At 40.2% G+C, this 13,488-nt stretch overlaps 1 protein-coding gene across 6 annotated transcripts in view; it reads left to right on the top strand.

The window, feature by feature from the left end:
* The window catches only part of LOC121863625 (monocarboxylate transporter 14-like), a 109,041-nt gene that overhangs the window by 55,458 nt on the left and 40,095 nt on the right, over nucleotides 1-13,488 (top strand). For 2 of the 6 annotated variants that reach the window (XM_042362379.1, XM_042362378.1), the window contains exon 1: nucleotides 546-669. The exons of 2 other annotated variants lie outside the window; for them this stretch is intronic. The gene's annotated coding sequence lies outside the window, so the exon portion shown is untranslated. Of the gene's footprint in view, nucleotides 1-544; nucleotides 670-13,488 lie in introns of those variants that run through there. 2 more of the 6 variants (XM_042362373.1, XM_042362375.1) reach the window with 2 other exon arrangements.

Below are 13,488 nucleotides of genomic sequence, written 5' to 3' on the forward strand. Positions count from 1 at the left end.
TCACACTAAGGTGGAGTCTGGGTGTAATTTTCATGTTATTTTTTGGACTTTATATATTTATTTTAGCTTCAATCGACCAGTTCAGGGTGTTTTATACCTTGTCTTGTCGAGAATGTTGAGCATAGAAACCTTTGTGAGTCCGTTCCCATCGTGGCTGACGCGTGGGGTTAAACACACACCAACCTATTTTTACAGAGGTACACGGATCTCGGCTGTGATTTTTTAACTTAATATTGAACCCTTAATACCCTAAACGTACAGCATGGTAATGAGAGTGAGATATCATTACTGTAAACTTGGTATGTTTCTGACTAACATGACCCACAGGAAGTCTCGAAATATCTCTTTATCTCCATCTCTCTCTTGGCAATGTTCATCCTTTCGACAGCCTCCCCCCTCCTCCCGAGCTCCCTTCCTCCCCCCTCCCTGCCTTCTTCCATCCCCTTGCCCCTTCCCTTGTCCCCCCTCCCTCTCCCCCGGCGTGGGAGCTCAACGTGTGTGAGGGGCAAGGGAGGCAGGGAGCGAGGGAGCGCATGGCCGTGGTGTGTGTTAGTTGGTGTGTGGAGACCGGTAGACACGCACACGCCTCTATTACAGTGGCTTGGTTCATACCTCGCAACACCCTGTCAATCTACACACGTATATCCATCAACCTGTGACCCGTTACTGGTGTGTGTCTTATGTTAATGAAGAACTTATTTTATCTGTATTTTGTCGTATGTGGTACCTTCAGTGAGGGTGAATCGTGTGTGGGTATCACTTGGAGGGTGAGTTGTGTGTATGGGGGTAAGGTGGTGGTACCTCAACATTCCCACGGAAGTCCCTCACCTGTCCTTTTCGGATACCTGCACCGTCATCTGATAACTCACCTGTTTGACGCCATTACACTGACAGCCACTTTGACTCGTAACGTGTGATGACGATGATTAAAGTCATCATCCTCAAATGGAAAATGTGTAGCTGTTGCGTCACCGTCATCTCGTGTGATGGTGTATATTTGGCTAAGTGTTTATCGTGATTTTATTACGTATTTACCAATCTTCATCGTAAACGCAATTCGTGGTTATAGCCCTCTCCCTCCCCCTCCGCGAACTCAAAGACGGGGGAAATTAAACAATCTTGTTGTTGATCTGTATGTGGAAAAAATCATTTCACTGTCCTCAGTAACTAATTATAATATATATATATATATATATATATATATATATATATATATATATATATATATATATATATATATATATATATATATATATATATATATATATATATATATATATATATGCTGATAACCACAAGGAAAGAAGAAAACACGAAGTTCCCAAGCGCTTTCGTGTAATTCACATCTTCAGGGGTGAGTACAGACTAGAGAGAGTAATACAAATCAAGGTGTATATATACAGAGGAGGGTGAGACCAGGTCCACAATGGTCAGGTATTAGGTAATGACCCTACTAATCTTTAAATAGCACACAACGGTTGGTGGTCAGGTCAGATGGTCAAGTGACCCGGCCTTCTCACCTGATCACAAATCTTCTTAATTACAAAATTGTCCAGCTTGTACATGCCGTTACTCAAATTCATGTTGAATGCTTCGGTATGTTTAATAAGACTAGATTCTATGATGTTCCTACTATCAATTGAATTACATGGTAATATTGAGGAGGCATTATCCCAGTCAATGCAATGCTTGTTATCCCTCAAATGAACAAACAGAGCATTGGATTCCTGGCCTGTCCTAACACTGTATTTGTGTTGTTTAATTCTAGTTGCAAGATCTTTACCTGTCTGGCCTAAGTAAAACATATTACATTCCTTGCAAGGAACTTTATAAATGCAACCAATTGTGTTGTTGGGGGAGTTCTTGATTAACATTTGTTTAACAGTGCATGAGTTTTTAAATGCCACATTGACGTTCCAGGTTTTTAGCTGTGCAGGAATGTGTGAGAAATTTTTGTGAAATGGTAATATTAAGATATTCTTATGGTCATGGGTGGGTTTGGGGTCTCACCCTCCTCTGTATATATACACCTTGATTTGTATTACTCTCTCTAGTCTGTACTCACCCCTGAAGATGTGAATTACACGAAAGCGCTTGGGAACTTCGTGTTTTCTTCTTTCCTTGTGGTTATATATATATATATATATATATATATATATATATATATATATATATATATATATATATATATATATATATATATATATATATATATATATATATATATATATATATATATATATAATTTTTTCCCATGCTCAATTGGATGTGAAGACGTCCGTATTTGGGGTTATACAGAACTGAAAAATGATGCAGCTTAAAACATGTTAGGCTGTGGGTGTTCAACTTCACTCGCGAGTATTGGCTGTTTCGGCGTCAGGATGTAATGTAAATAATCTACCAGAGTCGGGATACACTTACACCTCAAGCGTTTAATTTGTTGGTGCTGATTAATATATCTCGTTATAGAGTCTCAGAATAGTTTAGATATTTTACATGTTAATTTTGTTTCCTGGCTGGTGCTTAGTGAATAATTCGGTTAACTGTAATTTTGACGTAATTTTTGACACTTTGTTTATTTATCCTCTGTCTGGTAACTAGGTGATTAATTCTAGTTATCGTAAAGTCGCAGTGTAGTTGTAATTATACTTTTTGCATTATTTTTGTGCCCAGGTTAAAATTAGTGTTCAAGTGCGATTATTCTTCTCCAGTTACGAGGAAAACTGAACTTTAGAACCTTTGAGAATCATGATTATGAGATGTTTTACACAACCTGTTTTTAAGATGTGTATGTTTTTTCACGTATGTTTTATTTCCGATTTGTATTATTCCATCCTCCATAGTTAAGTAATATACAAATTAATATAAATATAAATAAAGAATTAATTGGCCAAGGCACCACGAAAAACGTCCCTCACAGAAAAAACCCCCACTCTGGACAGGAAAGGCTGACTCCGTGCTGGCGAAACCCAATAGCTTTCATTTTTCAGCGCGTTTGTCAGGCTCCTGGATCGTCAACCTTGGGGAAACAAGGTGGTGGCAGAAATTTCTTACGGGAGGAACGCAACACCAATCACTAAACCTCTTATTTTATACAGTATTTTTAGGTATACTCAGTGCTATTTATATTTATGTACGCCCCAAGACCAAGCAGAGTGGGGGGGGGTGACGTGCCCAGCTTCTATCCCTCAACCACCCCACCTGTCCCTGAGTCTCCATCTGCTAGAATGTAAACAAACTCGTTGCCAGCTTCGGTTGGCAGTCGCAAGTGACCACACATTTACGTGATATCATAAACTCGAATGATGGCTAACACTATCACAGGAAAGTGGTATAATTGGCTAACGTTAGTTATCTTTTAATGGTACGATTAACTAACGCTCTCTCAGACAAGTGTTACGATTGGCTAACACGCTATCTCATCTTATGGAGGATGTACTGTTTGATTGGCTGACGCTATCTCAGGGAGGATGTATGATTGGCCAACGGTATCTCAGGGATGTCTATAGTGTTGGTCTCTTGCCTGCGTAGAAATAGTTTTGTAGTCAGTAAACGGAGGATTGGTAGGGAGGGCGGGGGAAGGTGGCAGGGAGAAACTAGGGAACTCGTATCTCAGAAGAAAAAAAAACGTATATCAGCCCGTCACTCAGGCTAGACATGTATACTGTAGAGCTTCTTGATTGGTGACGTGATACAGCTGACCTGCAAGTGGGTGGTCGACACAGTTTACGTTAGTTTAGGTTAGGTAAGGTTAGGTTAAAGTAGGTGAGGTTAGTTTAACGTAGGTTAGATAAGTTAAGGTCAAGTTAGGGTAGGATAGATTAGTTAAGGATATGTTACGTCAGTGTAGGTTAGCCTTAAGGTGGTTAATCTTAAAGGTGAGATAAGCTTGGAGGGGGGGCTAACTTTCAGGTTATACGATGTTTGTTTTGGTTGGAGAGGCTGCGTGGTGTTGAGGTGGCTGTGTGTCACTTACCCACCTCCTCCACTACAGGGTGAAGGCCAGACCCACAAACTTACCTCGTTGTCACCACTGATCCCTGACACAGCTGATCACCACCTGGCATGTGTGGTGTCAGCACGAGGGAATGGGTGGGGGAGGGGGGGGAATACCAAGTGATTCAACGAGTTACGGTAGCTAGTACTCACAAGGACTGAGATAAGATGAATTGAACTGGTTGACTAAAGCAGAAACACAAAAATATAAACATTACACTTGACACTACAGCTACCACTTGACGCCACTTGTCGGGTGTTACGGTAGAGGCTCAGTGTAATTTGGATATTATAAAGGATGTTAATTTTTTGGTGTTTAAGCTGAAGTTAACCACCTTACAGTCTTATCTCTTGCTCAATTGTGGGGAATATTAACAGTACAAATTTTCCTGAATCCGTATGATGGCCTTTGATAAGTAATTATATCTGTGAAGGTTAAGCCAGTCTCTTATATAAGTGAAATGTAAGTGCCGAGTGTTTTATCTCTCTCTCTCTCTCTCTCTCTCTCTCTCTCTCTCTCTCTCTCTCTCTCTCTCTCTCTCTCTCTCTCTCTCTCTCTCTCTCTGATGATGACACTCATATTCTCACTACACGGGAAGTACCATGCACATTCCTCACCTAAACTACACCTGTATTTCTTAATTAAGTCACCTGGTTGTGTGTTACAGTCGTGAGGTGAATTAATGAAGAGGTGAGGTAGATCAGTGTAAACAGAGGGAGAGTTAGAGAAGGACAAAATTATCACTTGCGATGTAGGTTTCGTGTGAGGTCAGTCATTGGTGGTGGTGGCAGTGGTGGTAGTGGTGGCAGAGATGGCGAGGGTAGTAGTGGTGATGGTGGTGGTGGTGGTAGGGATGGTTGGGTTAGTGGTGGTGGTGAGGGTGGGGGTGGTACTGGTAGTGGTGGGGGTAGTACTGGTATTGGTAGTGGTTGTGGCAGGGATGGTGGTGAGAGTGGGGGTGGAGGCGGTAATAGTGGTAGTGGTGGGGATGATGATGGTGGTGAGGGTGGTGGGAGTGGGGGTAGTGGTGGTGGTGGGGGTAGTAATGGTGGTGGCAGGGGGGTAGTAGTGGGGATGGTGGGGGTAGTGGTGGGGAGTTAGAAAGCTGACATCAAGAGCCTGTGGTGTGCAGTGTAGGCAGGAGGTCGACCCCTTGGGTACACCCTGACACATAAAACTGATCGTGGAAGATGGACATTTAAGACGGTAAATAATGGCTTTAAATTATGATAAACTGACCACAAACCTAACCTAACTTTGCCTATCTTAACCCAACCTAACACAACCCAACCCAACCTAACCTAGCCTAACCTAACCTAACCCAACCCAACCTAACCTAACACAACCCAACCTAACCTAACACAACCTAACCCAACCTAACCTAACCTAACACAACACAACCCAACCTAACCTAACCCAACCAAATCCTAACCCAACCTAATCCTAACCCAACCTAATCCTAACCCAACCTAATCCTAACCCAACCCAACCTAACCCAACCTAATCGTAACCCAATCTCGCCTAACCTAAACCAAACCAACCCATCCTAGCCTAACTTAACCTAACCAAACCAAACCAAACCGAACCTAGCCTAAGTTGACCTCATATAACAAACCTGATTCAATTTTAATTATATTACTCTTATAGTTAATACAGTACAGTTCTTGGTATAGTTATGGTTGGTGTCACATTAGAAGGAGTTATTAAAGTACTATCACAGAAGAACTTAAGGTGACGAAAGGAGTAATCTCTCTTATAAACGTAAACACACGATTTAACACTGAACTTTTATAAACGCTGTATATTTATCTTAGAGAAAATTAATAAATAACGTAATATTTCAATAAATTTCACTCTCAAGACTCCAGCTTTCACTTTGACTGTGCCGTAGACGGGAGTGCTTGAGGTAGTACTGGAGTGATGGTTTCCAGGTTTGTCTAGACATGGGTGTGGGTCAGTCAACTTCCAGAGGTGTGTGTGTGTGTGTGTGTGTGTGTGTGTGTGTGTGTGTGTGTGTGTGTGTGTGTGTGTGTGTGTGTGTGTGTGTGTGTGCACCAACCGTACCTGCACGCAATCATGTCATAATCACCAACACCCGACATCTTTCTGAAAAGTTACATGATAACCTGTAGTTTACTAACTCTCAATGAACATAACAATTAATGTGTCGACAACAAGAGCTCCATCTCTCTACTCAGCCAAATTACTGTTGGTGATACTGCGGTAACGTGCTTGTCTCGACCTTGGACTGACGTGAGAAGAATCAGTAAGACCCTACCAAACATGGCAGGTTTTATCTGGGTACTCTTGTTTCCTCTTGTACCAACAATAATGGTAATAACAAAGAACAGGTCAACCGGCCGAACGGATAGGAAGCTGATAAATTGTGAAATTATAAATACAAAAAATATATGTATTGTTCTTTCTAGTGATAAAACAATATCTCCTTCACAAAAATACACTTACACTGTACTGTACTGTGTGAATGTGTCTCCCATTCGTTTTCTGGTTGTGTGTCTTGCATCCCATACCTGTCGTGCTGTCTACAACACTACACGACATCTACCCTCCTATTGATGCTGTGCCGCCGTTTAAGTTGGGTTCAGACAGTCATCGCTGCTGTGGAATTTCAAGTGAGCTCAGGATTCGTGTTTAAAGTTCCACGCCATAATGTCTGTGTTTGTATTCATCTATTCTCGCCAGTAAATTTGAGGGGAGGGGTGCGCATATTGTGATTATTTTGTCATTACGTTTGTCAGTCCATACGAAGTGCTACTCCAGCTTAATAATTAAATGAAGGCTTCGTGCACTGAGTTGAAATTTGGAACACAGCTTAAAATGAATTTCTAGTTGGAATTTGATTAAGAGTATTGTCAAGCTTAATTTACGAGTGTCGTCAAGCTTATAGAGTTATGTCCGCTGGTCCACGTAGAAGCATATAAGTTTGCATTTTAATTATAAACAGACAGTCAACATTCCCGTGACACCAATAATTTTATATCATTACGGATTTTCCCGCCATTTACTGTTGTCAGGTCTCGTGTTTACTGGGTTTGTCTTGAAGCTGTTGTGGAGTTGTGTTCCTGTTCCCTTTAAGCATATCTCTATTTTTGTGTGGAGAGGAGGAAAGTGTACAGGAAGCTCAAATAAAGAATATAGTAGTAGTAGTAGTAGTAATAGTAATAGTAGTAGTAGTAGTAGTAGTAGTAGTAGTAGTAGTAGTAGTAGTAGAAAGAATAGTGAAAGTAGATAAAGAAAGGAAACGGTCCAGACAACAGGTAGAAATACCCACTTACTGATATCCTCAATATACAAACTGTACACATTTTCTGGGTCAAGAGGGTAGAGAAACCTCAAAAAAGTAGAAATAGAGAAGGAGGGGAAAAATAATAGGAAGAATAGTGCAAGAGAAGTGTAAAAGGCGACAGGAAAGAATCAAGATAACATGTCATATTACTAAGACAAGACTTACTCATATCACGAACTTGAATACGCAGAAGGCAGAGTGAATCCACGGCCTGCAAGTTGCCTCACAGCAGCTTCCAGTAAAGGTGTTGAGTAACTTGGGACCATACGAGTTTGCTCATTAGCTTAGCGACTCCTCCCCCCCCCTCCCCTCCCCTCCCACACACACAGAGGAAATCCGAAACACCATATCAACCTTTCTTAGTTGCTATATCGGTCAGGCTCACCCTGCGTGGTGGTGGTGACGTTGAATAAAGTCATGGGAACACGTCATCATGGTGTCAGTTTGGTTAGAGATAGGTTAGGTGGTGCGGCGGCCGAGAAAATACAATTCTCGTCTCATGTCTTAAAGGTCGCTTGTTCGGTCCCACTTGTGTGTAAATGGCTTCTCTCTCTGAAATGTTGCAAATGTGGTGTAAGATTTTCTTCTTCATTCACATCTACGTCATTACGCCGGTTCTGCAATACTGCCTTCGTAGAAATAATTATCTTTCTATTTCTTAAACTGGGTGGCTCACAGCATCCAATCAAATCACTCCGCATTCCGTCCAATCAAGTGCAGTCGTCCGCCTGATTTAGACCGACTTAATCTGTGTAGTGTCAGGAAGTTCTTTAATAATGTGTAACTGATGCCTGTAGCTATGTGTGCGTGCGTGCGTGCGTGCAGGAGAATACATCGGGAGTATTTTACCGTCGGTGGGTAGTCATCAACCCCCAAGGTTGTGTATCATAGTCTCATGTTAGGCGCTGACAATAAGTTCCTGTCCATACTTCTTTTTTACTTTATCATCTTTGTATAAGTAGACAGATATTTAGTCAGTAAATTCGTCACGCAAGTTCAGTCTGTACATAGATAATGCAGGTGTACAAATAATGGCAAACACTATGTCGATTTAATCAAGAAATCACGTGAAGATTAGGCATCCCTACTCATTTCACCTGATAATTAAACTAACCTAACCAAACCAAACCGAACCGAACCTAACCAAATCTAACCCCCCAGGTTGCATTAGGGCGTTTAATTATCAGGTGAAGTAAGCTGTGGTGAAACTAGTCTTCACGTGGCACAACCAAGGAAGCCATTACTCTGTTTTAAGGTTTTATACATCGTTATATATATATATATATATATATTAGGGTGGTCCAAAATATCACATATTTGTATACGTTTTCTCCACAAGGTTTATTTTTGTCCATTAGGTACAAAATGCATCCCAGAAAAAAATTGGATCATTTAAAGCATATTTAGAGGTCAATCCAATGTCCTCTTTTTTTCCATTTAGTACGTAATAAGGATTTTTCGGGGCTAGATAAACACATTATAAACACATTGTCTTTATTCAGCAAAATACAATTATAAGTTTTACAAATTACAAACTAAATAACTCTAGAACACCAATACACATTCTTTATTTGTATCCCTTCATCATAGCAGCTTTGCTTGCCGTTGATAACTTCTTGCGATGAGCTGCAACAACCTGTAAAAGGTACTGCTTTTGGTCCTCATTTTGCGTTATAGACTCATTATAACGCTCTATGAGAGCAATTGCCCTCTCTGCGCTGTCATTCACCACCTTCATATTTATCGCACGATCTCTCATTGTGATAAACACTTCATCGTCTTTCCATGTTTTGGGATCCTTACTCAAGAACAGTTGTGCTCTTTCTTTGCCATCTAGTGTAAGAACATCAAAAATATCTAATGTACGCTCAGTAACAAATGAGGCCACATTACTGATAGGAGTTTCATCAGATAGGACAATACGCCTTGAAAAGTCCTGTTTCTTTGGGCACTGGAAGTTTTGTACCATATTCTTCTTGGTTTCAGTATCGATCCTGTCATCAAATAAGCTTAGACCGATAAGATGTTCTGATAGATACCAGAGATGTCGGCTAATTGCTGCTTGTGCTGCGTGTGCAACTTTCTCATGAGGATATTCCTTTAAAACCTTCATTAGCTGCAAATCATTGAATGGAGCTCGAACAGCCATTGGTGCTTCATGCCAGAATCTCACATACATTATGCTCACAAACAAAGCCAGTTGTGTGATATTGTTTTCTTCCCGTGTTGATAATGTGAATTGATGTTTGAACAGATAGATTTTGAGAGCATAGATTCCTTTTGCCATCCATCTTGCATGGTGTGTAGGACCAGGAACTCGAAAGGAAACCTTACTACTTGGCAGTCCACCAAGAAACAAAAGAGCTAGTTCTAGAAACTCCCTATAATCATCTCGTGGCTGATTATCCTGCAGGGCTACTGGCAAATATTCAAGCAACTCCTTCCTTAGAATTTGAAGCATTGGGTCCTCAAACATGCTTTCTGGTGCTGGAATGAAGTCATTGAGCGAAATGGACCTCCACTGCTTTTTGAAGCGCTAAAACAGAATAGTCTCAGGACTTCCAGTTGACCCACAGATCAAACTGAAGACATCGCTTAGCATAATTTCTAGCACATGGTGTCTGCATGCTATCCAAACAAGTTCCTGTTCCAGTTCATCTTCAATGCGGACACATGCTCCACGATGTAATCCTGTATTGGAAGCAGTAGTATCAAATACAAGTCCTTTAACCAATTTCTCAACATTCCATGATTTAATTGCTTCCAAACATGCTTCGGCCTGTGCTTCTCCAGTTTCTCTCTCTTTTTTGGGTACTCCTAGCAGCTTCTCTTGTCCATTAAATGTCACCACAATGGCAATGCGACTAGCAGTTGTGTTCTGTACGTCAGGAAGGAGTTTTCCGTCCCAATGTTGCCAACAAAATCTGTAACTAAGTCTAATTATTTCTCACAGGTAATAATTGCCTGCCATTCATATGCCATGACACAAGATGGAAACCTGCATAATATACTATTTAGATTGATAATGAAATAATTGTAGAACTGATGAGATATAAATGAAATAAGTAACTTCATCTGATTAATGGTAACCCTTGTCTGTGTTTCCTGTTTCAACCTGTCATTGTCAGTCCCTATGACTCAATACTTGACTCTTTGCCCTTTCCAAATAGGCAACTAGGCTATATACATTGAAATATACCCAATATAATGTGTTGTGTATATTAAGACTGTATCATGCGGACAAGAAAATTCAGTCCTACACTACAAGTATAATATGCAAAATGGATTGACCTCTAAATGTTAATGAATATGGATAAAATTTTACAGACCTTATCTATGAACCAAATGGACAATTTTAAGGCTTGTGGAGGCAATATATTACTACTTATATTTTTTACCATATAGTTTTGGACCACCCTAATATATATATATATATATATATATATATATATATATATATATATATATATATATATATATATATATATATATATATATAAACACCTCACCCCGCCAGGATTCGAACCCACGATCTTATGACTGTGACCGGGGAACGTTACCTCTGGGCCACCAGGACACTAAAAGCAGTCCTAGACTCTTATATTTCACACAAAGTCTGTTCAACGAGCTTATGGCGCCGTGAACCTCTAATGGGGACTACCCGTGCCGCTTAGGTGATCAGAGTAACGTTTTACCAAATCCGGCTTCGAAACACGAGGATCCATATATATTTCATTAGCCCAATAAAGCACGCGGACTTCTACATATAATCAACACTTCACCCCGCCAGGATTCGAACCCACGATCTTATGACTGACCGGGGAACGTTACTCTGATCACCTAAGCGGCACGGGTAGTCCCCATTAGAGGTTCACGGCGCCATAAGCTCGTTGAACAGTCATTGTGTGAAATATAACAGAGTCTAGGACTGCTTTTAGTGTCCTGGTGGCCCAGTGGTAACGTTCCCCAGTCACAGTCATAAGATCATGGGTTCGAATCCTGGCGGGGTGAGGTGTTGATCATATTTAGAAGTCTGCATGAAATATATATATATATATATATATATATATATATACTTCGCCGTGTATAGGACAACATATGGCAAAAAATACTTGTTGGTTGTATAGGACAACAGAGAACCAATATACCCGTTATTTGTATATAAGATTATATGGTACCAGTTTACAAAGTCTCTTACGTTAAGTTTTCACCCTCCAACCGGGAGTTTTCAGTGTTGCCAGTTTAGCGGAAATATCGCCAAGTTCAGCAAATACAGGGTAACTTTTGTACTATAATTATTGGGGTAGAGTTTAGTGAATTAGGATGTGTCTTTCAAGCTGGAGAGAGAGAGAGAGAGAGAGAGATGGAAATTTATATTTTATTTTTTAATTGCGATTATTGTCATTATTTTAGCCGTCCATATATATATATATATATATATATATATATATATATATATATATATATATATATATATATATATATATATATATATATATATATATATTTTGTTTACTTATTTACCCACACCTTAACCTCTGGACCTAGCTCCTCTTAAAGGCTTTCGTAGTGTGTGTGGGAGGGCCAGTGTGTATGTGGGAGAGGGCCAGTGTGTATATGTGGGGTAGGGCCAGTGTGTATATGTGGGGGAGTGCCAGTGTGTGTATGTGGGAAGGTCAGTGTGTGTAAGTGGGAGGATCAGTGCATGTGGGGAAGGTCAGTCTGTGTGGGGAAGGTTAATGTGTGTGGGGAGGGTCAGTGTACAGTATGTGTGTGAAGGGGCAGTGTAGGTGTGTGTGAGAGGAGGGCCTGACACCCCCACATAACACCTGGTTTACTCACACACAAATATTCTCGGGAACCCACACTATATATATTTAATATATATATATATATATATATATATAGCAACTCCTCAGCATCATAAGTAATTTACACCCAATATATTTCCTCATCTTGGGTATTAATTAAGTTTTTCTGTATTTCTTGTTTTAAATGTATTTTTTCTCAATTAGCGTAAAGAAGGTTTTATAATATTTTGGTCTTTCTGTCTGTCTATTATTATTTTTATATCCATAGCGTAAGCAGAGTTTATCTTCACACTTGAGAATCATTTTAGACTATTTGATAATCGACACAACCCGCTGAAACTTCTTTTATGCACAGTTTAAACTCAGTGGAAACCGCTATAGCCCATGGAAACCCCCTTAATATAACTTGAAAATATAGTAACTTTAAGAAAACCCAATCTATCCCATTGACACTGATTTTACATAATACTGTTTTCAACCGCACTTAACATATTGGGTGTCGCAAAATATAGATGAGCTCTCATCCCAAATATAAATCAGCTGACCCACATGACGCAATATATATATAGATCAGCTGATGTAAATAAACAATGAACCACTTTCATCCTTAATATAAATCAGCTGGTCCACGTGACGCAAAATATCGATCAGCTGACAGATGTAAATAAAAAAATGGACCTACCCCACACTACGCAACACACATCAGCTGTTACAGGCAGCGTATAAATTGGGTCACAGCGAACGTTCTGGGGAGGCGTACTTGGTTGGTTGCCAGCTGAACAAAGACGAGACTGAAGTGTGTGAGTGCGCTTGGTGTTGCTTCAGGCGAGACCAAAAGAGCAAAACACCTGATACAGATTCAAGTGGGACAGATGGCGTTCTTGGCGCTCGACCTTCAATAGTAGGTGGTCGCTGGTAGGACATTCAATGTCACGCGGGGGTGTGTACCTGTTGGTGTTGCTGTGGTGTATGTTATTAAGCTGTGTATATATGTGAGCGTGTATATTTGTGAACATATATATATATATATATATATATATATATATATATATATATATATATATATATATATATATATACTTGTGAAGCTGTTTCTGTATGCGTGTTATTAAACGAACACTCACGAACTGGTTTTGTTACACTAAAACTCAGTGACCGATTAAGTTACACTAAAGGTATGTCCACACGTACATACATTTTGTCGCCAACGTGTGACCAACAAGAAGAGGAAACATCGATCTAGTGCACGCGGCCGCACCCTACCAGAGTCGGAACCCTGTGCCCCATTTCGCCTTGTCGATCACCTGTTGGCGACAAAATGCACGCACGTGTAGACGCACCTTAACGCTCATTAGCTGGTCATGTTACAATCA

The sequence above is a fragment of the Homarus americanus genome, unplaced genomic scaffold (assembly GCF_018991925.1).
Source record: "Homarus americanus isolate GMGI-L3 unplaced genomic scaffold, GMGI_Hamer_2.0 scaffold41366, whole genome shotgun sequence".
NCBI classification, from domain to species: domain Eukaryota; kingdom Metazoa; phylum Arthropoda; class Malacostraca; order Decapoda; family Nephropidae; genus Homarus; species Homarus americanus.